Source organism: Staurois parvus, unplaced genomic scaffold (assembly GCF_062004578.1).
Source record: "Staurois parvus isolate SC_StPar_1 unplaced genomic scaffold, SC_StPar_1.0 ptg000058l, whole genome shotgun sequence".
NCBI classification, from domain to species: Eukaryota; Metazoa; Chordata; class Amphibia; order Anura; family Ranidae; genus Staurois; species Staurois parvus.
Genome location: NW_028317854.1, coordinates 1,272,831 through 1,297,235, shown reverse-complemented (window position 1 = coordinate 1,297,235; position 24,405 = coordinate 1,272,831). Strand labels below are relative to the sequence as shown.

General features: G+C 42.2%; 1 pseudogene across 1 annotated transcript in view; it reads left to right on the top strand.

Annotated features, from left to right (window-relative positions):
- Positions 1–24,405, top strand: part of LOC149469845 (multidrug and toxin extrusion protein 2-like) — a 147,999-nt pseudogene that overhangs the window by 47,092 nt on the left and 76,502 nt on the right. Inside the window, exons 4-7 of the transcript XR_016311480.1 lie at positions 1,322–1,470; positions 4,710–4,752; positions 16,480–16,524; positions 19,473–19,570. The product of XR_016311480.1 is annotated as a multidrug and toxin extrusion protein 2-like (transcript). The remainder of the gene's footprint in view (positions 1–1,321; positions 1,471–4,709; positions 4,753–16,479; positions 16,525–19,472; positions 19,571–24,405) is intronic.

The window sequence follows — 24,405 nt, the reverse complement described above, 5'->3', positions numbered from 1 at the left end:
AGACGACGGGACCATTCACAAAGCACAATGCTTCTCGCGCAGTGGACACCCGGCTGTGAAGCCGCAAGCTGTCACAGCCGGGTGCCCATAATGAAGATGCCGGTGCCAGGGAGGGAAGACAGCCGGTGAAACCAGTGGTGGTAAGGACACCGCTCGACCGGGGGACAGGTAAGTGTCTGTATGTTAAAAGTCAGCAGCTACAGTTTTTGTAGCTGTTGACTTTTATTTATTTATTTTCAGGTGGAACTCCGCTTTAAATTATTTGTAGGGCTAATTCAGACAGCGTGCATAGTCACTGCAAGGACACACAGAAAACAATTGTTTTCTGTGTGTCCCATGTCTGTGCTGCACTACAGCATGCTGTAATAAAATTCAGAATGGCACTGTGCAACAGTGCAGTGCATCATGCTGCAGTATGGTGACATGAATGAAGTGTACTTTTGCACACTTGAAATAAAGTTTATACAAAAAACAAAAAAAGATAGCTGTGCGCTGAATTGTGCACCACACTTCCCCCTACCACAGCCGGGAATGGACGCATGCCAAAGAAGTAAAGTGCTGCAAGAGCAATTTGTTCTTACATGAATTAGCCCTTATGATTCACAACACATTCAAATGAATAGGCACCAAAACAGAACAAAATCTACCATCCAACATTTTCCCAATGCTGCTCACTGAGAGATGTGGTAGTGTAGCTGTGCTACAACACATGTGCATCAGATGTGCGTTGCCTTAGTACAGGGGTCTTCAAACTTTCTAAACCAAGGGCCAGTTCACTGTCATTCAGACTTTAGGGGGGCTAGACTGTGCTCTATCTCTGTCATATAGGGGGAGAAAGAGTGCCCTTTTTTTGGGGTCAGTGGGAGGAATAGTGCCCTATTGTTGGTGTCAGTGGCATGAATTATAGCCCATTGTTGGTGTCAGTGGCAGAAATAATGCCTCAAGAGCCAGATAAAGGGCTGCCTCTGGGCCCTGGGCCCTGGGTAGCAGTCTGGGGATCACTGTCTTAGTACATGAGTGCATTGAAAGTGAATGGCACCACAACGTGCTAACGTGTATGTAGTGATTTGCTGTACAATGTGCTTTAAAGCACTGCAACTGAATGTGAATGGACCCTTATTTCCTGGTTTACTTGTGCAGCTTTCTGTCTCATGTAATAGGCGGCAAGTGAATATACAAGACTGAAGTAGGAAATGGTGGTGTCACCCTGACAACAGATTTGTATTTCATCAGTGTATTTAGCCATTTGCCTGGAGTTTTGCTTCAACGTCTACAATTACTACACAATTATATCTGTATATGTATATATTAATTCTTTCAGACATATGGCAGCAAGAATTTGAAGCGAGTGGGAACAATCCTGCAGAGAGCAATTCTTATTCTAATGCTGTGCTGCTTCCCCTGCTGGGCAATCCTTATTAATACAGAGCAGATATTGCTACTGTGCAAACAGAACCCAGATATTGCCAGGTTAGTGTTACCACCTTCTGTCCTCTCACATTTAACAAACAATATGTATGAAACAAATTATTAATTGACTATGGCAGTGTTTTTCAACCTTTTTTGTGCAAAGGCACACTTTTTTCATGAAAAAAATCACGAGGCACACCACCATTAGAAAATGTTAAAAAAATTTACCTCTGTGCCTATATTGACTATATATAAAGTCATTCTCTTGAATAGGAATCAAACACAAAGAAATTATTTTATAATTACTTTATTATGAAATAATAAAGTATTTTATAATTGTTCATATTTCTGTTTACTTACTCAGTGCGAAACCTGGGCCTGTTTGGCTGAACACAAAGCTGATATTCTGGCAGGAATCGAATAATTAATCCCCCATATAGTAATTCATCCCCCATAGTAATTCATTCCCCCATAGTAATTAATCCCCCATATAGTAATTCATCCCCCATAGTAATTAATCCCCCATATAGTAATTCATCCCTCATAGTAATTCATCCCCCATATAGTAATTCATCCCCCATAGTAATTCATCCCCCATAGTAATTCATCCCCCATATAGTAATTCATCCCCCATAGTAATTCATCCCCCATAGTAACTCACCCCCATATAGTAATTCATCCCCCCTATAGTAATTCATCCCCCATATAGTAATTCATCCCCCCTATAGTAATTCATCCCCCATATAGTAATTCATCCCCCATAGTAATTCATCCCCCCTATAGTAATTAATCCCCCATATAGTAATTCATCCCCCATAGTAATTCATCCCCCATATAGTAATTCATCCCCCATAGTAATTCATCCCCCCTATAGTAATTCATCCCCCATATAGTAATTCATCCCCCATAGTAATTCATCCCCCATAGTAATTCATCCCCCATATTAATTCATCCCCCATATTAAGTCCCCAAGCCCCCCTGTGTCAATTCACTTACCTTTGCTCCGCACGTTCCTCTCGCCGTTCCGGTGTAGCATGAAAATCTGTCTCCTATGAGGATCTGTCCCCCTCGACGTATCTGCGCATGTGCCAGTTTCAGGCATTAGCAGCCGATCGGCGATCTCCGGCACATGCGCAGATACGTCGAGGGGGACAGATCATCCTGACAGTATCACGCTCCGCGGGCTGGAATAAAAGGTCCGCCGGGCCATATACGGCCCGCGGGCCGTAGTTTGCCCATTGCTGTTCTAATGATTGGTCTATTTGTCAGCCGAGGCCACATGTTACGGATGAAATTGCAATTTTTCCCACGGCACACCAGACAATATCTCACGGCACACTAGTGTGCCGCGGCACAGTGGTTGAAAAACGCTGGACTATGGAGTCAAGCCAAACTTATCATGTAAATGCACTCTGCGCTATTGTACTTTGAGCCCCAGCCTGATGTAAAGAAGTGTGTCCATTACTACCTTGGCTCAAGTGGGTTAAATTAAGTTGGCTGTTATTAAATTCAGAAGAAGCTGGCAGTGGATTTTCTGCACATCACTGGAGACAAGGTGAGCATTACAGCAATAGCTGCTTTTTTATTTTTAAAAACAATGGACACATTATTTAACCACTTGACCTCAAAAAAAGTTTTACCCATTTCATGATCAGAGCATATTTTTTTTTGCTATTCAGCACTATGCTACTTTAATTGGCATTTGCAAGGTCAGACAAAACTATACGCAAATAAATTTATGTAATTTTTTTTCACACAAATAGATCTTTTTTGGTATTTGCTCATTACTGGGTTTTTATTTTTTATTATAAAAAAACCCTGAAAAAATTAATTTTTTACTTTCTGTTATGAAACATATCCAATAAAAAAAAAAAAAAAAATGTAATTTATTCATAAATTTAGGCCAAAATTTAATCTGCCACATGAAAAAAAAATCCCAAAAAGTGAATATTAATTGGTTTGTGTGAAAGTTATTGCATATGCAAACCATGGTATATATACAGCTACACAGCTATGACTTATAGCGGGACTGTCATAGTGTGGCGGGCAATCTGATTGCCCGCTGATGCTGGCTAGGAGTTACACTAAATGACTGACACTGACAACAGTAGTGATAATAATACAGTGATTAGTGCTAATACTGTACACTGGCTGGGAAGGGGTTAACATCTAGATGCAATCAAGGGGTTAATTGTGTGCCTAACAATTTATAATGTCTGTAATATGTGCTGCTTTTACTTTACTATATGGTTGTTTTTTCTCCATGCTATGCAGGGAGAAAAACAACAGATTACTGTTCCCAATGCACAGAGATCTGTTTTTTGTAAACACAGAACCCTTAGTGTGATTGGACACAGCCGATCAGCTGACTTCAACCAAAAGCATTGGCTGAAATCAGCTGTCAAACTCGTTATGTGTCCAATCACAGCACAGGTCAGCAGGGGGCGCCCATGCGCAATCCAAAACTGGAAAAAGTCAGATGGCGTGTGTGTGTGTGTGTGTGTATATATACATGACTGTGCCTGCACCTCCATGTACATTTACTGCAGTGGGGCAGCAAGTGAATAAAATGAAAAAAAAAAAGTTTTCTGCAAACTAACAATAATGGGTGAATGCTGCTTAGCTTTAGTTGTAAGCTCAAAGCTGCACGGTCCTTTCAATGCTCTGTAGTTTTGAACTCTCCTGCTGTAACATGATGAAGTGGATTTACTAAAGGCTGATAGACTGTGCACTTTGCAAGAGCATTGTATTCATTTTCCTCAGAGCTTAGTAAATGTGGTAAAGCGCTACTGATTTCCACAATCCATTCATGTGCAAACAAAAATACTTTTTTTTACATTTTTCTTGCACCTTATTGGGTATTCTTTACAAAGTAACACTTTACCACATTTACAAAGCTTTGGAGGGAAATGAGAGCAAATACACTTACACTTGATTTTTAGTAAATCCACATCATTGAGAATCAATGCCACATTTAGAGGCAGAGAAATAACAGCTCAAACGCCTGTGAAGGCAGCTTTTTTTTTTTTTTGAGCTGCAGTGTGCATGAGCCCTCTGTAACACAACTGTCCTACATTTATCCATTGTTGATTTTTGTTTTTAATAATACACGTTTCTGTGGAACTGCTTGTCAAACAGAGAACATTTTAAAGCACTTCTTATTCTTCTTCACATTTGTTTTGCATGCTGCAACATACTGAATAGGTGGGGAAAGAGGCAGCCACCATATTAGTTGAAAACGTAAGACATATGAATAAAATATTCATACGGTAATAAAACATATATACATTTATTTTCAGGTTAACGCAAATATATGTGATGATCTTTTTACCCGCTCTACCTGTAAGTTGTATTTTGTTCTTGTATTACAATCTGTCTCTTGTGCCTGGGACCCATTTCTATTCAAATTATATTCATATTTTCTGATGAATTAATTTCAGGTAATACTGCTGTAACTGCTTTTCTTTAAACCTCTATGTTACCAGTGGTAGGGTGGGCTCCAAGAGGAGCAAGTTAGAGTGCTTTGTATTCTTGAGTAAAACTGCAAAAAGGTTTGAAGTGAAGTATCTAATTGTCAGGCAATAGCATATTTCATAAATTAGGCAGGGCAGGCGGTGTGTAAGGCAGAGCTAAGTGACAGTATATACACAACGGTGATATAGGCACCGCTACGAGTGTTCCTCACATAAATACTTTTTTAAATACAAAAAGGAAAAATTCTTGAAAATTAAAAAATACACAATTTTCTTAAAAATGGGCAACATTATGCAAATTGCAGACTCGCACTTACCTCTGCTAATTATCTAACATGGATGTCACATAGCAACAGTTGCAAATAGGATTTGCCAACCGACTATGGCATTAAAGGAGCCAAGGCAACTAAGTGCAAAAATCACCATCACCTCAAAAAATTTCAAACTATGCAAGGCTATGGTTTTTAAACCTGCTCTTAACTCGGTAATCTTTTACACTTGTGCATCTTCTGTATATTCGCCAATTCAAAGTTGTCATGGATTATTAAAAGACTATATCATAAACTGGGCATGAGCACCAACACTTTGCATGAATTTCTAGGCATAGGCACGATTCAATTCTCAACCAAATATGTGAATTATTATTTCTTCTAAAGTAGAAATTTAACATAATAATTTGCATGGAAGTCATGCATGAAAGCTTGGGAAACTTCCAGAAGTATACTTGGCTCAAGTCATGCACATATGCATGCATAATGTAGATACTCGTATTCTCCAAATTAAAAATCTATAATGAGCGTTAGCCTGCCTAAACTCCATTCAGTACAATATGCATAGGCAGCAACTCCTGGCATAGACTCGCAGCAATGTCTTTTGAAATAACACATATTTACAGACATTTTTTTGAATGTGTGACCGGAGAACTACATGAAATAGAATGGAAAACCTTTGGAGTAGATAATCTGCCTCAGAGAGAGAAAGAAAAGCACCAATCATATTTCTACCACTTTCTACATACTTCTGAAAATACATAATATTAGAGAGAAACCTCCTAGAAGGCCAATTGTATCTGGCTTGGGTAGGATGCTGGAACAAATTGAAAAATTAATTGATAGAAAAATCACACTTTTTTTTACCATTGTTACATTGTTCAAAAAAATAGCAGTGTTTGTATTCTTCTATACAAACTCAAACATTCACTATATAAACTGAAAAATGTTTGAAGATTTTGCTTTCCTTTGAATCACTTAATTAATATTTAGTTGTATAAGCACTGTTTCTGAGTAGATATGAGCGAATCGAAGTAGGCGAAGTGGAATTCGTTTCGAATATTAGGAAAATTTCGATTCGCGTCGAATCTGAAAATAAGCAGACTTTGGATGCGCGAATCGAAATTTTTCCTAAAATGGCGGCGACATGTGCGGCGACGGAGCGGGGATGTCTGGGAAGGCGCGCAGACAAGGCGCGCTGACCCATAATGCATTCATTCATGACATGTGATCGCATTAGCCAATCAGCAGCCAGCCAGCCAGCACAGTGTAATGGTCGAGCTATAAATAGTGGCCATTTTAGAATTCTCCATTTGCCTCCAGTCATTCAACAGAGGCAGACCTGGCTGTATGCAGGAAGAGAGTTAGGGACACAGAAACGTTACTTAGGGACAGAGAAACGTTAGTTAGGGCCACAGAAACGTTACTTAGGGACACAGAAACGTTACTTAGGGCCACAGAAACGTTTACTTAGGGCCACAGAAACGTTTACTTAGGGCCACAGAATCGTTAGTTAGGGCCACAGAAACGTTACTTAGGGACACAGAATTGTTACTCAGGGACAGACAGAATTGTTACTGAGGGATACAGAATTGTTACTGAGGGCCACAGAAACGTTACTTAGGGCTACAGAATTGTTACTTAGGGACAGACACAGAATTGTTACTGAGGGACACAGATTTGTTACTGAGGGCCACAGAATCGTTACTTAGGGCCACAGAATTGTTACTTAGGGACAGACACAGAATTGTTACTGAGGGACACAGATTTGTTACTGAGGGCCACAGAATCGTTACTTAGGGCCACAGAAACGTTACTTAGGGCCACAGAATTGTTACTTAGGGACAGACACAGAATTGTTATTGAGGGACACAGAATTGTTACTGAGGGCCACAGAACCATTACTTAGGGCCACAGAAACGTTACTTAGGGCCACAGAATTGTTACTTAGGGACAGACACAGAATTGTTACTGAGGGACACAGATTTGTTACTGAGGGCCACAGAATTGTTATTGAGGGACACAGAATTGTTACTGAGGGCCACAGAAACGTTACTTAGGGCCACAGAAACGTTACTTAGGGCCACAGAAACGTTACTTAGGGACACAGAATTGTTACTCAGGGACAGACAGAATTGTTACTGAGGGATACAGAATTGTTACTGAGGGCCACAGAATCGTTACTTAGGGCCACAGAAACGTTACTTAGGGCCACAGAATTGTTACTTAGGGACAGACACAGAATTGTTATTGAGGGACACAGAATTGTTACTGAGGGCCACAGAACCGTTACTTAGGGCTACAGAAACGTTACTTAGGGCCACAGAATCGTTACTTAGGGCCACAGAATCGTTACTTAGGGCCACAGAAACGTTACTTAGGGACACAGAATTGTTACTTAGGGACAGACAGAATTGTTACTGAGGGACACAGATTTGTTACTGAGGGCCACAGAATCGTTACTTAGGGCCACAGAATTGTTACTTAGGGACAGACACAGAATTGTTATTGAGGGACACAGAATTGTTACTGAGGGCCACAGAACCGTTACTTAGGGCCACAGAAACGTTACTTAGGGCCACAGAATTGTTACTTAGGGACAGACACAGATTTGTTACTGAGGGACACAGATTTGTTACTGAGGGCCACAGAATCGTTACTTAGGGCCACAGAATTGTTACTTAGGGACAGACACAGAATTGTTAGTGAGGGACACAGATTTGTTACTGAGGGCCACAGAATCGTTACTTAGGGCCACAGAAACGTTACTTAGGGCCACAGAAACGTTACTTAGGGCCACAGAATTGTTACTTAGGGACAGACACAGAATTGTTATTGAGGGACACAGAATTGTTACTGAGGGCCACAGAATCGTTACTTAGGGCCACAGAATTGTTACTTAGGGACAGACACAGAATTGTTACTGAGGGACACAGATTTGTTACTGAGGGCCACAGAAACGTTACTTAGGGCCACAGAAACGTTAGTTACGGCCACAGAATCGTTACTTAGGGCCACAGAAACGTTACTTAGGGCCACAGAAACTTTACTTAGGGCCACAGAATTGTTACTTAGGGACACAGAATTGTTACTCAGGGACAGACACAGAATTGTTACTGAGGGATACAGAATTGTTACTGAGGGCCACAGAAACGTTACTTAGGGCCACAGAAACGTTACTTAGGGCCACAGAAACGTTACTTAGGGCCACAGAATTGTTACTTAGGGACAGACACAGAATTGTTACTGAGGGACACAGAACCGTTACTTAGGGCCACAGAAACGTTACTTAGGGACATAGAATTGTTACTCAGGGACACAGAATTGTTACTGAGGGACACAGAATTGTTACTGAGGGACACAGAATTGTTACTGAGGGACACAGAATTGTTACTCAGGGACACAGAATTGTTACTCAGGGACACAGAATTGTTACTCAGGGACACAGAATTGTTACTGAGGGACACAGAATTGTTACTGAGGGACACAGAATTGTTACTCAGGGACAGACACAGAATTGTTACTGAGGGACACAGAATTGTTACTGAGGGACACAGAATTGTTACTGAGGGACACAGAATTGTTACTGAGGGCCACAGAACTGTTACTTAGGGCCACAGAAACGTTACTCAGGGACACAGAATTGTTACTCAGGGACAGACACAGAATTGTTACTCAGGGACACAGAATCGTTTAATTAAAGAGTATGTCAGACAACATGCAGAGGAGTGGCAGAGGAGGCAATGTTTTAGGAGCGAGCAGACGTGGCAGCAGAGGAAGGGGTCGAGGCAGCACTATTCGCAGCCAGAGGCCAGTGCTCCCGGTGTCATCCAGCGGTCGTGTCTCCACCGACAACCCTGCCGTCATTGATTGGTTGGCTCGGTCGTCTTCCTCTTCCCAGGTCACCTCTGACACCTACAGCCAATGGTCGGTGGGTACGTCAGACACAACCGTTAGTTGGCATGGCCCGGGACCAAGCCCACTGAAATCACGTGTCCTCTACCTGCCCCTGTCCTTTGGTGTTCCCTCACCAAGCGAAGTATCGCATGCTGTGGGCTCAGCCCCACTGTACAGTGAGGAAGAGCAAACAGAGGGCGGTCAGGAACGGGGGGAGACATCCGCCTCTTCAGCAGCCAGGCGAAGAAGTAGTGGCGAGGAGAGTGGCTCGGTAGCCGGTCTAGAGACAGGTCTGTCTCCTGACCCACACGCAGCCGAGGGGGCTAGTAGTGAGGCGGAGACCCTAATTGATGATGAGGAGGCTGATCGCACTTGGCAGCCTCGTCGTCATCAGGCTATTGCTTCCGCATCTTCAAGAGAAGAACTGTGGCAGCTTGGCAGCGAGCAAAACAGTCGGTGGGTTGCCCAGGAGGCAGCAGGGTCGCAGCAGTGTCAGTGGAGGCAAACGGCCACGGAGTACAGCACCAGCTCCACTGCAGCCTACCACCACGGCCAGTAGTGGTGCCGGTGTGCACGGAGGAAGCAGCAGTCAGCCAGTGAGGAGTATCGGGGGCAAAGTTTCCTACTCGGCGGTGTGGCAATTTTTTGTCAAGCCGCCCGAGGAAGTAAACGTAGCCGTATGTCGACTATGTGGCCAGAAAGTCAAGCGTGGCCAGGGGGCCCATGTTGGGACTACAGCGTTGCGGCAGCATATGCAGCGTCGCCATTTGGTGGCCTGGGAAAACAGTGATAAAGATACGGCGGTTCTGCCCGCCCCAGCCCCCGCTCCATCACCCGCTCCGTTACTTGCTCCGTCACCCGACGTCAGTCGCCCTCTATCAGCCAGTCAAGGCTCCAACACCTCTGCTGAGGGGAGTTGTCGCTCGTTGCCATCTTCCGCTCGTTCAGATGCTCCTTCTCCTGCTACTCCTGTTCACGGATTCCGTCAGCAGTCTTTCTTGGAATCCGTTTCCAAGAGACAACAGTTTGCGAGCACGCACCCGACGGTGCAAAAGCTGAACGTCCTCCTGCCCAAGTTGCTGGTGCTGCAGTCCCTCCCTTTCCAAGTGGTGGACTCAGCACCTTTCCGAGAAATGATGGCTTGTGCCGCGCCGCGGTGGAGAGTGCCAAGCCGTCATTTCTTCGCCAAAAAGGCAGTGCCAGCCCTGCATTCACATGTAGAAGAGATGGTGGGCCAGTCTTTGAGCATGTCGGTCTCTGCCAAAGTGCACGGCAGCGCCGACGTGTGGAGCTGTAACTACGGTCAGGGACACCAGCAACTTGGACAGGTCAAGCCGCTTTTGCCTCCACGTTTGCACGTCCTTGGTCCACAAAACATGTCCGCCTCTACCACCTCTTCTTCCTTCGTGTCCTCAGCCGCCACTCCCGTGCCAAGTCCCATTACCTGACCGGCATATCACATGTGCAGGGCGCAACGGTGTCACGCTGTGCTGCACCTGGTATGCCTTGGCGAACGTAGTCACACAGGGGAGGAACTTCTGAGTGTAATGAACAGAGAAATCGACAGATGGCTGTCTCCGCGCAAACTAAAAATCGGAACCATGTTGACCGACAACGGAAAGAACATGGTGTCTGCTCTGCGTCAAGGAAGGTTGTGCCATGCGCCATGCATGGCTCACGTGTTCAATCTGGTTGTCAAGCGGTTCCTAAAATCCACCATCCCACTGCAAGACATCCTTAAAATGTCACGTAAACTTTGCATGCATTTCAGCCATTCCTACACCGCAAAGCACACCCTCCTTGAGCTGCAGCGGCAGAACGGAATTCCACAGCATCGCCTGATCTGCGACGTTGCAACAAGGTGGAATTCAACCCTACACATGTTAGACCGCCTTTACGAACAGCGAAAGGCCATCACCGATTTCCTGATGTTACAAGCGGATAAAGGTACTCCCCTGTGTAACTTAGATGTCAGCCATTGGCAGCTCATGCGTGACACCTGCCGCTTGCTCAGGCCCTTTGAGGAGGCCACGCTATTCGTGAGTCGGCAGGACTATGGGATGAACGACGTCATTCCTCTGTTGCACGTCCTGGAACAAATGCTGTTAACAATGGCTGGTCAGGGTGCGGTAGACGTGGCGCACAGATCTCAACGCCACATGACCCCTGTGGGGGCAGGACAGGAAGAAGAGGAGGAGGTAGAGGAGGACATTGGTGCTCAGGAATTATTGAGTGAAATGGGTGGTTTTTCCACTCAGCGGACAGGAGTGGAGGAGCAGGAGCATCTGGTAGAGGAGGAGGAAGAGGAGACAGAGGACCCAGACGCACCGTGGCAGTATGCTGTGGAGATGGAGGCAGGGAGTCCCTCGCATTCCTTGGCACAAATGGCCCATAGCATGCTCGCTTGCTTGCGTACCGACAGCCGAATAATAACCATCAGACAGAGGGATGACTTTTGGCTGTCCACCTTGTTGGACCCTCGCTACCGTTCAAAAATGGTGGCCTTTTTCACACCTGCTGAGAGGGAGGCCAAAATAACGTACTATAAAAACCACCTATGTAGTCAGCTGGTCTCTGCCTGTCTGCGCCAAGGTCCATCCTCAGACACTGTGGGCCCTGTGCGCTCGCGTTCCGCTGCCATGGCAGCAGGGGAGGGGTGGGGTGGTAGGAGCAGTGGCAGCTCCACCAGCAGCAGCTGCCTCAGTCTGCAGTCGATGATGAGTAGCTTTCTTCACCAGCGCAGTGAGGAAACTACTAACCAGCCACAGCAGCAGCAGCATCAGGTGGAACTGGAGCAGGACCTCAAACAACAGGCTTAGGCCTACTTGGACAGCACCCTGCCAACCGAGGTAGACAATCCCCTTGACTACTGGGCAACGAAACTTGACCTTTGGCCCCAACTAGCTGAATTTGCCCTTGAAAGGCTGTCATGCCCGGCCAGTAGCGTGGCATCGGAGCGCGTGTTTAGTGCGGCAGGAGGTATTGCACCTCCGCGGAGGACACGACTGTCCACCCAAAGTGTGGAGAGACTCACGTTTGTGAAAATGAATCAGGCGTGGATTAGTCTGGATTTCAAACCACCAGTTCCTGACACAACTGACTAAATCCGCCATGAATCATGCCCCAAACATGTGCCACTTTCAGGTCTCCTCACACTGCTGGTGTGTTCCATTTTTTGTCATAGGGTGCTGGCAGATTACGGGCCTCCCATAGCTGCTGCCAGGCCCCTAATCTGCCATGGGCCCCTATACCGCCTTCTCATGCTGCTGCCAAGTCCAGAGTCTGTCATGGGTCCCTGTACGGCCTCCCATTGCTGCTGTCTCCATCGCCACACTCTGCCATGTGCCACTTTCAGGTCTCCTCACACTGCTGGTGGGTTCCATTTTTTGTCATAGGGTGCTGGCAGATTACGGGCCTCCCATAGCTGCTGCCAGGCCCCTAATCTGCCATGGGCCCCCGTACCGACTCCTCATGCTGCTGCCAGGCCCGTAATCTGTCATGGGCCCCTGTTGTCGCTTGTTGGCATATTCCGCTCGTTCAGATGCTCCTTCTCCTGCTACTCCTCTTCACGGATTCCGTCAGCAGTCTTTCTTGGAATCCGTTTCCAAGAGACAACAGTTTGCGAGCACGCACCCGACGGTGCAGAAGCTGAACGTCCTCCTGTCCAAGTTGCTGTTGCCAGGCTCGTAATCTGTCATGCGCCCTGTACCGCCTCCTCATGCTGCTGCCAGGTCCAGAGTGTGTCATGGGTCCCTGTACGGCCTCCCATTGCTGCTGCCAGGCCCGTAATCTGCCATGGGCCCCCGTACCAACTCCTCATGCTGCTGCCAGGCCCGTAATCTGTCATGGGCCCCTGTACCGCCTCCTCATGCTGCTGCCAGGTCCAGAGTGTGTCATGGGTCCCTGTACGGCCTCCCATTGCTGCTGTCTCCATCGCCACACTCTGCCATGTGCCACTTTCAGGTCTCCTCACACTCCTGGTGGTTTCCATTTTTGTCATAGGGTGCTGTATGGCCTCCCATTGCTGCTGCCTCCACCGCCACACTGTGGCTCCACACTCTGGTTTTGGCCCCGTGACTGCCCAAATGAGTGAAGTGTGTGGTGATTCTAAGATCGACGGCACTCATCTGCATGTTATACTGACTTTCAGTATTATTTCTCTTCCCCAGCAGACTCCAAGGGCATTTAAATTAAAGGTACAGTGTTCTGCACTAATATAAAGTCTCTCTGAAGCCTAGAAACACCCTTTTATAAGTTAAATTCGCAACGAATATATTCGACTCGAATCGAAATTTTTCCACGAATTCGCCGAATCAGTCGAATCCAATTTTTTGAATACTTCGCTCATCTCTATTTCTGAGAACAGCTGTACATCTGTGTTGCATGGAGTCAACTAACTTCCGGCACCTGTGAACAGGTATTCCAGCCCATGATGATTGGACTACATTCCACAGTTCTTCTCTATTTCTTGGTTTTGCCTCAGAAACTGCATTTTTGATGTCACCCTACAAGTTTTCTATTGGATTAAGATCCGGGGATTGGGCTGGCCACTCCATAATGTCAATCTTGTTGGTCTGGAACCAAGATGTTGCACGTTTACTGGTGTGTTTGGGGTCGTTGTCTTGTTGGAACACCCATTTCAAGGGCATTTCCTCTTCAGCATAAGGCAGCATGACCTCTTCAAGTATTCTGATGTATTCAAACTGATCCATGATCCCTGGTATGCGATAAATAGGCCCAACACCGTAGTATGAGAAACATCCCCATATCATGATGCTTGCGCAACCATGCTTCACTGTCTTCACAGTGTACTGTGGCCTGAATTCAGTGTTTGGGGGTCGTCTGACAAACTGTCTCCGGCCACTAGACCCAAAAAGAAAAATCTTACTTTCATCAGTCCACAAAATGTTGCGCCGTTTCTCTTTAGGCCAGTCAATGTGTAACATTTTCAGCACATGTCTTTTTTTTCCAACAGTGGGACTTTGCAGGGGCTTCTTGCAGATAGCTTGGCTTCACATAAGCGTCTTCTAATTGTAACAGTACTCACAGGTAACTTTAGATCTTCTTTGATCTTCCTGGAGCTGATTGTTGGCTGAGTCCTTGCCATTTTGGCTATTCTTCTATCCATTCGAATGGTAGTTTTTCGCTTTCTTCCACGTCTTTCAGGTTTTGGTTGCCATTTTAAAGCATTTGCGATCATTTTAGCTGAGCAGCCTATCATTTTCTACACTTCTTTGTATGTTTTCCCCTTTCCAATCAACTTTTTAATCAAGGTACGCTGTTCTTCTGAACAATGTCTGGAATGACCCATTTTCCTCAGAATTTCAGAGAGAAATGCACTGTAACCAGCATGTACAACATTTGCTGCCTTCCTTCCTTAAATAAGGGCAATAATTGCCACCTGTTTTTCAAAGAATGAATGACCTCACTAATAGAACTCCACACTGCTATTATTTTGAACATGCCCCTTTCAATTAGTGATTCAATTACACAGAGTCAGCAGCATGCATGTCATGACTGTTGGGTCTGTTGGATTTCTATTACTCTACTGCACCTGCTAGTAAATTATTTGCCATGTAGAAATATAATTTCTACCAAAAACAGTAATTGATCAGGTTAGTGATATCTGACTGCTATTATTTTGAACACAACTGTATATATTGTACATTCACATCAGTCCCTAACCCTCAAGGAGTGTACAATCTAAGGTCCCTAACCCACATTCATACATACACATACTAGGGCCAATTTAGACAGGATCCAATTAACCTACCAGCATATCTTTGGAGTGGGAGAAGAAACTGGAGTACCCAGAGGAAATCCACACAGGTACAGGGAGAACATGCAAACTCCAGGCAGGGGGTGCCGTAGTTCGGATTCAAACCAACGACCCTTGCACTGTCGGAGGTGCTAACCATTTAGCCACCGTGCTGCCCCATGACTATACATATTCCATGGTCGATCTTTGTAGAAGCAGGGAATCACTGTAGTAGCCACCACTACTCAAAACCATCACATCACCATGGTCAGGGGACACAGTTGTCATATTCACTCCATTTGTGTACAGTCCCAGCCTCCTTCCCTCACGTGAGCAGAGCATGCTGGATTTAAAGGCAGGAAGGAGTTACAAGGCATAAAAAAACAAAGAGTCAGTGTTAGAGAGGGTGGCAAACTGGTCAAACATCCAGAGCTCCCACACTCCGATAGGCTCCCTGTCTTACCCTGTGCAGTCTCAGAGTATACTGGAGTATCTTTTCTACTATTGTAATTCTTCAGAGTGCCAGGAATGGAATATCATATGTGCAAGTACATTTCATAAGACTGGTAATGGCTGGCTGTTGAAGGAACAGTCTAAAAACCCGGTTAAACAATAAATATGGAAAAGTAGCTTAGTTGAAAGTTTGAAGAGACACATTCTCATTTGGCAACCAGGTGCCCCTTTTCTCTACAAACTTTAAGTAATATGTGGAACCGTCACTTTCTAGTTTTTAGGCAACATGTGGCAATGCTGTGGTTCACAGAGATCTTGGTGACGTCTGGGCTCTTTAGCAGAGGCAGCACTGCTGATGGGACTTCAAAGAAGAGCTTAAAGAGTGAACTCCAATGATAACCTTCTTATTTGCTTCCTTTTAGTTCAATATACGATTGAACATTTTTTTGTTATATTTACTTGGTAAGTGTAGAAAAAAAAACCTGTTTCTCTAGCCAGAAACCTAGTGAGCTGACTTTCCCGTACATTCTGTCTTTGTTGACTTTTACCTGTAAGCATTGTTCTCAGCTTCTTCTGGACTACAGAACATCTCCCATATATGGAGATGAGGAGAGAGGCAGATGTCCTATAATCCTGCTCCTTTAAAGAAACAGAACAGTACATTAAAGGTGCTAGCCTAGGACAGGAAGTGTGTTACCTCTTGGTGAATATTATTTACATCTTTCTGACTGGTCATTCTGACCAAAATGTTTTCAGTTTGTAACCATTGGAAAGATTTCTCTTCACTTCTTGCTATGCTGGCCACTAGCAATTTGACAGGAAGTAAAAAAAATAAAAACCTAAAATGGGTTATCACCTAAAAGCGTCCTTTTTAGATTTGGAACTCATCTTAATGGGTGTTCTCGAAGGTTACATTTGCTAATCAAATGCATGCATTAGAATGGCAAATGAAGCATTTGATAAATATAGGCTATATTTAACCTGCTTTGCCTGCAGTTCAAATGCATGTGAGTAGGAAATGCCGCATAAAAACAAACACACTCTCTGAACTGCCATGTGCATTGCTCAAGTAAAGTCAATAGGATTTTACAGACATGCTTTTGACTCTATCACTGGGGCAGTACGTGATGGGAAATCACTAGGCACAATAAAATGCTACTTTCCGTTTCACTATGTATGTGCTAAATTGTACTTTTTATGCTTCTAATGTTCACTACAGGCAGTATTTCTTCAGCAACTGCAATTCAAATATTTACAAAATCAGGTAAAAGTTCTGTATTTTCACATTATTTTCAGGTGTTTTCTCCTGTTTAACACTTTTATATTATATGTATTTATGTGTCATCAAAATAAGGAGCAGAGCTTGGGCATTAGCCTTTGATTTATCTCTTGCCCTGGTGCTTGGGGTCCTTGACCTCCTAACAGTTTGATTTTACTTCAGGCACAGGCTTATAGAGATGATAAATACCCACATGGAAGAAAAATATATTTTAAATATATTTTAAAAATATTCTTCCCAAATATATTGACATATATTTGAAATACCAAACTTTTGGCCATATCTAATATATTTCAAAATATATTTCAATAAATATATATATATATATTTATTGTGTGTGTGTGTGTATATATATATATATATATATATATATATATATATATATATATTATGTTGAAATGCATTTTTTATTACAAAATATAAATACAAATCTACATTTTTTAAATGCATTTACAAATATATGTAAAATATATGTTAAAATTACTTTTTTATATGTTAAAAAAACTGAAGAGTATATTTAAAAAAAATATATCTTTAGAAATATTTTTCATATAATTTGTAATATATAAAAAATGCATTTCAACATACAGTATATATTTATTGAAATATATTTTGAAATACCATGAATATGGCCAAAATTTTAGTATTTCAAATATATGTCAATATATTTGGGAAGAATATTTTTAAAATATATTTCAAATATATTTTTCTTCCATGTGGCTAGTTTGAAGCTTCTAGCATCTCCTCACATATCTGTACTTTTTTTTACATTTTCCTATGATATTTTTGTTGTCTTTTTAACCATGCAAAAGCAAGGTGAAAGATATGTCCCCCCCCCCCCCCCCAAAAAAAAAATTAATTAGGATTAAAATATGTGTTCATTGGTATGGTTTACATGTGCTTTGCCTTAATAAACCTAGAAGCGGTCACATAGGTGCTTCAGAAGGTGTATTGCAACTTTCTAAATCATATTATTATTATTATTATACAGGATTTATATAGCGCTAACAGTTTGCTCAGCACTTTACAATATAATGGGAGACAATACAGCAACAATACAGTTCCATACAAGACGGATTTGAGGGCCCTGCTCCTTGGATCTTACAATCTAGGAGGGAGGGGCTAGTGGTACAAAATGTAGTAACTGTGGGGGATGGACTGGTTGGAAGAGTAGAAGATTCCAGTATTAGCTTAGGGCAGGATAGGCTTCCCTGAAGAGATAGGTTTTCAGAGATCGCCTAAAAGTGGGCAGAGTAGGCGATAGTCTGATAAATTGGGGTAGAGAGTTCCAGAGGATGGGGGAAGCTCTGGAGAAGTCGAGCATGGGAGGAGGAGACAAGGGAGCTAGAGAGTAGGAGATCTTGCGAGGAGCGGGGAGTACGGTTTGGGTGATATTTAGAGACAAGATTGGTGATGTAATTTGGGGCAGAGTTATAAATGGCTTTATACGTTATTGTTAGTGTTTTGAATTTTATCCGTTGGGCAATAGGAAGCCAGTGGAGGGATTGGCAGAGAGGGGTGGCAGATACAGAACGGTTAGTAAGGTGGATGAGTCTGGCAGCAGCATTCATGATAGACTGAATAGGGGATAGCCTGCGATGAGGTAGGCCAATGAGGAGGGAGTTACAAAAGTCAAGGCGAGATATAACAAGGGAGTGGATAAGTTGCTTAGTGGTTTCCGAGGTTAGGAACGGGCGTATCTTGGAGATGTTGCGGAGGTGAAGTCTACAAAATTTGGACAGTGATTGGATTTGGGGCTGAAAGGACAGATGGAAGTCTAGGATTACACCTAGTACCTGGCATGAGGAGAGGGACTGATGATTGTGTTATTGATCTTGATGGAGAGGTCAGGGGAGGGGGCACAGGCTGGGGGGAATACTAAGAGCTCAGTTTTGGAAAGATTGAGTTTGAGGAAGTGGAGTGACATCCATGCTGATATGTCACTTAGTAGGTTAGTGATGCGAGAGGAGACTGAAGGGGTGAGGTGAGGGATAGAAAGATAGATTTGTGTGTCATCAGCATAGAGATGGTACTTAAAGCCATGGGAGTTTATCAAGCAATCAAGGGAGGAGGTGTAGATGGAGAAGAGAAGGGGTCCAAGGACAAAACCTTGAGGGACCCCTACAGAAAAAGGGAGTGAAAAGGAGGAGGCAGCGTTATAGGTAACACTGAAGGAGTGCTGCGATAGGTAGGAGGAGAACCAGGAGAGAGCAGAGTCTCTGAGACCAAGAGAGTGGAGTTTTTTGAGGAGGAGATGGTCAACCGTATCAAAAGCCGCAGAGAGGTCAAGTAGTAAGAGTATGGAGTAGTGGCCATTGGTTTTAGCTGTTAGTAGATCATTAGTGAGTTTTAGTAGGGCAATTTCAGTGGAGTGTAGTGAGCGAAAGCTAGACTGTAGAGGATCAAGAAGGTTGTTGTCGGTGAGGAGGGAGCTCAGGCGATTGTAGACTAAGCGTTCTAGGAGTTTAGAGGTAAATGTTAGCAGGGAGATGGGTCTTAAGTTGTTCAGGCTGGTGGAGTCCAGAGAGGGCTTTTTAAGTATGGGACTGATGTGCGCATGCTTTAGAGGGAAGGGGAAAGCACCAGTAGAGAGGGAGAGATTGAAGATGTGAGTGAGGGAGCATAGGATGGAAGAAGAGGGTGACCGTACTAGTTGTGAGGGGACAGGATCCAGGGGGCAGGTAGTGAGACCTTAGTGACCTCTTTGGTAGTAGCAAGGTGAAAAGAGGAAAGTGTAATGCAAAATAACGCAGGAGCTATAATTTAAGTAGATAGGTGGTGTATATAGCAATGGCTGATCAATCTTAGGTCTTACAACCTGCAGCTAGTATTATAGACTTATGCATAGCACTTTATGATTTTGTGAAAGTCTTCCAAGATTTTTCTAAAAAGTAATTTATTTTCATGCACAAACATACATTTTCCTTTTCTAGAGTATTCTGTGGCCTCAGTTTTTCATTTGTTTAGCAGTAAACATTCTCAACGCTGTTGTCAATACTATTTTCATTTACGTCTTCAAGATGGGTGTAGTGTAAGTATGTCACATTTTTTTTATGATTCATTGTTATTTTGGGAACACTTTAAAGCTAGTCATTTTACAAAAAATTTACCCATGTGTTTCACAAATGTACAGTAGTATGGCAAACAATGTGTAGTGTGCTGTGGAGAATGCAGCTATGGACACAATTTCCAATAATACTTCAATAATGTGCAAATAAGTGCAATAAAATGAATCAAACCACAAAGTACAACATTGTGCAAAACAAATCAGTATTAGGTGTCAATTCTTCAAGTAATAAGTTCATTATGTCTATATGTATTCAACCCAGCCCTTTCTTCAGGGCAAAATGCAAAAATCAAGTGCAGATGGTGTTGTTTTGAAAGTGCTGTGAACCACATGTTCAGTACTGGTAGCCATCAAATTACTCTTCCTTAAATAAATTAACTCATCAAATGGTGCTGACTGCCAGTACTAATGGTCAAAGAGCACCTTATAAAATCAATCTACAACACTTCACTACATATGGCTCTCTCTCTTTCCTTTATACCTCTGTTAGTATCCCCTTTCAGTTTAGCATTAGCACAAAGGAAACAAAACTTTTCATAGCGTAAAAGTGTTGCATTTTAAGTAATGGCATATAAAATACAGCTCACAATGTAAAATGCTATAATAACACTATGAACTGTGCTCAGCTTACTCCCTCACCACTTAGGTTCTGTGGCAATGAGACTTCTGGATTGTAAGATGATCTTATCATGGCCATGCACACTCAACACCTTTCATCAGTAATGACTTCATCAGGAGTGATGTGCATACTAAAACCTTCCTGTCTACTTTTAGTCTCAATCTATACAACAAGCCATCTGCCTTCTCTAATTCAACTGCTACATGTCATTAAAACAATCATTCCAGCAATGTATAGATATTATAGATTTTTCTTGGCCCAGAAATACAAAAATAAATGCCCCTAAAACATATAGCAAACTCCTAACAAATAAAACAAGCTGCCACAGCCAGGACACAGATCAAGTCTAGTTAATCATTTAAGTATTTTGGCTGCTTTGTATCTTTTAGAAAAATGAATTTAGTCTCATTCCTGGATATTTCCCATCTTATATTTACTCTTATTGATTTTTCAAAAAAAGAAAACCATGTGTAAATATCACTTACATTGAATTTAGTAAAAAACAAAACAACCTGGTATAGAATAGAACTTGGCCTATAAGACCTGGGCATTTAGCATCGATGAAAACGTTATAAAACAAACACGATAAGTCATCTAATCATATATGAATAGCCTTCATTGCACATAGGAGGAATGAAACAGGGTTCAAGGAACTCGTATCAAATTTGGGTGGTATATGTATCAGATGATGTCTGAGTAACCTTTTGATAAAGTTCAGTTCTATCTCAGGAAAGATAATATAGTGATTTATTGTATGTTTTCCATTCAAATTTGTGGTAAAATACCTCATAGCGTTTTTCAAAAGGTTTTTTGGCATTCACAAAAAAATTGTACTAAAAATAAAGCATGCAGTATTTAATTGAAATATTTGGTATTTATCTCATGAAACCATGTGGTATTTTATCTCATGTGATATCCAGTGTAATGGATACAGTGGAGAAGGATTAGAACCCCTGTCAGTTTCTATTGCTAATAAAAAGGTAAAATGGTTTACATCGTAGAAATTTGCCAGCTCGCTAAGTTAGTGTGCTCTCTGCATGTATGAAAACAAAATAAAAAGATGACTAGAATACTAGTCAAAGGGAAGCTGCTTTCACGGGACAAACATGGTGTGTCAAACACAAGCAAGTTACATTAGGTAAATACAAAATATCTTTATAAATGTCAAACAAATGAAAATAGTATTAAAAAGCACACACGTACATAAATACCCTCCTTCTACAATGTTGACTTTTTTATTGGTGGAAGAAGGGTAATTATATATGTGTGTGTGTGTGTGCGCGCGATTTTTTTATACTATTTTCTTTCAATATTTGACATTTAGAAAGATATTTTGTATGTACCTAAAGTATATCTAAGGGAACATTTTGTTTTTTAACTTTTGGGTAGGTTGGAGAGGTATCAGAACACCTATTAGGTTTTTATTTCTGTCTGTGCCCCCATTAGGGAGATCCACTCTCTCTATTTTTCTTGTTACCATTATCATTGAAAGTGAAATGAAAAAAAAATCCCAAATTCGGGGTTGTACCCAGAAAAATAATAGAGGGGACATTTTTCAAAAGGGACACAGATGGCAAAAAAATTACAAAAAAACAACTGACAAGGGTGTAACCCTTCTTTATTCTATTCAAAATGAAAAAGAAAGTGCTGTCTATAGTTACACTTTCAAGCCGCCTTTCTCAACCTTTTCAAAACAAGAACCCTTGAAATATTTTTCCAGTCTCAGGAAACCCCTGCTAAAAATTACTATAGCTACTGCTCATGATACATTAGTGCATGGCCGGATCTACGGGAGTGCTGGGGTGGAGTATGCCCCCTCCAGATATCAGTTGTGTCCACCCAACTGGCACTCTGGGGACACTGATGTGAACGTAGCAAGGTGGTCATTGTCTCAACAATTGCTGGTTTTAATGAAATTCTTCTTTATGGTAGGCTCAGTAAGGCAATCTGTACATTAGTCATTTTGTGTTCAATAGCTAATTGAACAAAAAAAAAAAAAAACTAGATTCCCACATCCACACATTTGAGGTGGATGGGGGAAATCACTCCAGTTGAGGCATTGTGTTCTGACAGCAGAGAGGCTTCTCTGCTGCCAGAATACACTGATAAGTGCTGCCAGCTATAACTGGCGGTGCTGATCGTGTGGAAATTTTCTGGCTGGTTGTACAGAAGTCAATCGGTACACTGCCCTACAAACTGCTGATCCTTGCCTTCTGTTCTGCTAACCTCTATCCTCTGACCTGTTCACCGCCAGTATACTCTGTTATTGATTCCTGTTTTTGTACACTGCTCTGCTGACCTCATATCCTCTGCCTCCCTGACATTTTTTCCTGCACCCCCATATCATACTGGCTAGATCTGGCCCTACATTACTGTGATAGTTATTGAAAAGAATTAGCCCCTTATACTGTAGACAGCTAAAAAAAATATATGATGTTAGTGGGAACTTGTCAGTGGGAAGATATCTCTAAAATAATTTTTAGCCATCTGTGTCCCCATTGAAGATATCCCCTCTATTACTTCTATGAGGACAACCAGACATTTGTGATTTTCTTTTCATTTAGCTTTCAGTGATACTGGTAAACAGGACAAAAAGAGAGGGTGAATCGCTCTAACAGGGACACAGACAGCAATACAAACCTAACAGGCATTCTAATCTTTAGTTACTCTTTAAGTAAATCAACCCCAATGATTTCCATATTTCTACATTTAGGTTTCTATTCATTACTGTTGAGTGGACTGATCCAAAAGGGCAAAAACTACTCAAAATCACCTATTATATTTTTACATGTCTTAAATACCGCATGCTTGGACCACTACATTACGGCATGCATTAAATTATTTATTTTCTTCTGTGATTTGAAATTAACGCCTTTTCATGTGATATTTACCAAGCAGTAAAGTGAAAAAAAAAACTGTTTAGTGAATAGACAGTTTCAGTATTGCATTGGATATTTAGGCAAAATGTATCCTGACACCTACATACCACATGCGTTTTGCTTTTGTGAATGGAGCCCAATATTTTATATATAGTAAAAACTTCAGTATCCAAAACGTGCACAATGCGGCACAGTATTCAAAACTCTGTGTCATTACATATCCCACAAAGTGCTGCTATTAAATTGTGTCAGGGCTGGTTCACCCAACAGGGAGAGCACTCACCAAACCATAAGACCTGGTAACAAGTTTGCTATTATTCCAGGGGTCAGAATCCCCATTCCTATTTTCCAGAATGCAAGACACCTTGGTTCAAAAAATAAGTCCTAAACCCTTATGGTTGCTCCAGGAGCCTGCACTGCATTCATATAGTTCCCATTCAGAAAAAAACCCAGAAGAGAAAAAAATCCCAAAGATCCCATAGCATAAAACTGTTTAATACTGTATGTTAAAATCAATACACCCAATAAACAGTTTAACTTACAATATTCTTATAATTGATCTTAGCATTGAGGTAAATAAGTGTGATCCTATGTTCTGTACCAGGTCCACTGCCTCTCTCTGCCTTAGACAAGTACTGTGTGATATCAGCATGCCTAGAAGAAGGAATGTATTAAAGAATTTATTGGCAAATAAATAAAAAAGTACAAGATATGGAAAGGAAAGTCCCGATAAGAGATAAGGAAAATGAAACACTGAAAGTAAATTTGATATGGGCACGATAATGGTTTACAATATACAATATAAAAAGACTGAAAATATAATAAGAAAACACTGCCCTATTTTAAAACTAGTTAAACATTTGAAAGCTATATTACCCAAAAAACCTAATTTTATCTACAGGAGGGTTCAAACTTTGAGAAACAGGTTACTAAAGAATGAAATAGAACCCTATAGGGGTAAACAGTTTTCCTTTGTAGTGCTTACCCTGCAGAAGCTGTGGGTGATGAGGGTTTTTTTGTTCTGCAATGACATTTAAAGTTGCTTGGTCCCCACTGACATTTCTGGTTGTAGGTTGGAGCAGCTCACATCTGTGTAATCTAAGCGTTAGTATGCTACTGCTCCGTGATAATAGACAGAAAGTAGGCCAAGCAACTGGCGGTAGGTTAAATAAATGTATTAAAGCAATGCAGTTAAACAACGCATAAATCAACGAACAAGCAATCAAACAGGTTTACAGATGCTGTGCTAGATAAATGAGAGCTGACCTATAACCTGGCAATAGCTTTAACTGTAGCAATGA